Genomic DNA, 2296 nt, shown 5'->3' with positions numbered 1-2296 from the left:
TGTGCTGTACCCCATTACATATACAATTATCTGTAAGGTCCCTCAGTCGAGCAGTGAATTTCACAACACAGATTCAACCACAAAGACCAGGGAGGTTTTTCAATGCCTCGCAAAGAAGGGCACCTATTGGCAGATGTGTACAATTTTTTTTTTTTAAAGCAGACGCTGAATATCCCTTTAAGCATGGTGAAGTTATTATTAATTACACGTTGGATGGCGTATCAATACACCCAGTCACTACAAAGATACAGGCGTCCTTCCTAACTCAGTTGCCGGAGAGGAAGGAACCCTCTCAAGATTTCACCATGAGGTCAATAGTGACTTTAAAATAGTTACAGAGTTTAATGGGTGTGATACTGAGGACGGCTCAACAACATTATAGTTACTCCACAATACTAACCTCAATGACAGTGTCACAACGGTCTTCGTCCTCAGACGAAACAGAGAAGTCCTCGTCTGAGAAAGTAGACCAATACGCAGCGGAGTAACGTGTTCATCTTTGAATTTAATTGATCAAGAACGTGAACACTATACAAGAAACAAAGAAACACGACAGTACAACAGTCTTGCAGGCGATACGAAAAGCAATGCAAAAACAACTACCCACAAAATAACTAAACCAAACACACACCTCTATATAGGACTCTCAATCAGAGGCAACTAGAAACACCTGTCTCCAATTGAGAGTCCAACACCCAATCCTAAACATAGAAAAAACTAAATTAGACAGAACATAGAAATGCATACACAACACAAACCCTCTGCCACATCCTGACCAAAACGAATACAATTACTCCCTCTGCTGGTCAGGACGTGACAGACAGAATGAAAAAAAGGAAGCTTGTACAGAATAAAAATATTCCAAAACATGCATCTTGTTTGCAACAAGACACTAAAGTAATTCTGCAAAAAAATGTGGCAAAGCAATTCATTTTTTGTCCTGAATACAAAGTGTTATGTTTGGGGCAAATCCAATACAACACATTAATGAGTACAACTCTCCATTTTTTCAAGCATAGTGGCGGCTGCATCATGTTATGGGTATTCTTGTAATCGTTAAGGACTGGAGAGGTTTTCAGGATAAGAAAAGAGGAAAACCTGTCTCAGTCTGCTTTCTACCAGACACTGGGAGATATGCCACCCCTGTCAGGTGGATGGATTATCTTGGCAAAGAAGAAATGCTCACAAACAGAGAGGTAAACAAATTTGAGAGAAATAAGCTTTTTGTTCATATGGAATAATTCTTGGATGTTTTTATTTCAGCTCATGAAACATGGGACCAACACTTTACATGTTGCTTTAATATTTCTGTTCAGTGTACACAAACAACATGTTCATGCCACACGACAGCTGTGTGATTTTCACCTGTCTCAGTGGACTAATCCATTGAAGAGGTCGCGGGGATGCAGTGGACTAATCCATTGAAGAGGTCGCGGGGATGCAGTGGACTAATCCATTGAAGAGGTCGCGGGGATGCCCTGGTCCAAAAATAAGAGGAGTGTGGCTCAGATGCACAAGGCAAAATCTCCAGAATTCTCCAGTAGTACCAGCAGTAGTCTACATTCACCAGTAGTGCCAGTAGTAGCCTACATTCACCAGTAGAAGCCTACATTCACCAGTAGTAGTCTACATTCACCAGTAGTGCCAGTAGTAGCCTACATTCATCAGTAGTAGTCTACATTCACCAGTAGTAGTCTACATTCACAAGTAGTAGTCTACATTCACCAGTAGTAGTCTACATTCACCAGTAGTATCAGTAGTAGCCTACATTCACCAGTAGTGCCAGTAGTAGCCTACATTCACCAGTAGAAGCCTACATTCACCAGTAGTAGTCTACATTCACCAGTAGTAGTCTACATTCACCAGTAGTAGTCTACATTCACCAGTAGTAGCCTACATTCACCAGTAGAAGCCTACATTCACCAGTAGTAGTCTACATTCACCAGTAGTAGTCTACATTCACCAGTAGTAGTCTACATTCACCAGTAGTAGTCTACATTCACCAGTAGTAGTCTACATTCACCAGTAGTGCCAGTAGTAGCCTACATTCACCAGTAGAAGCCTACATTCACCAGTAGTAGTCTACATTCACCAGTAGTGCCAGTAGTAGCCTACATTCATCAGTAGTAGTCTACATTCACCAGTAGTAGTCTACATTCACAAGTAGTAGTCTACATTCACCAGTAGTAGTCTACATTCACCAGTAGTATCAGTAGTAGCCTACATTCACCAGTAGTAGCCTACATTCACCAGTAGTGCCAGTATTAGCCTACATTCATCAGTAGTAGTCTACATT

The sequence above is a fragment of the Salmo salar genome, chromosome 06, assembly GCF_965601325.2.
Source record: "Salmo salar chromosome 06, fSalSal1, whole genome shotgun sequence".
Lineage (NCBI taxonomy): Eukaryota > Metazoa > Chordata > Actinopteri > Salmoniformes > Salmonidae > Salmo > Salmo salar.
The sequence above is the reverse complement of the archived record's forward strand: the minus strand, read 5'-3'. Positions refer to the sequence as shown.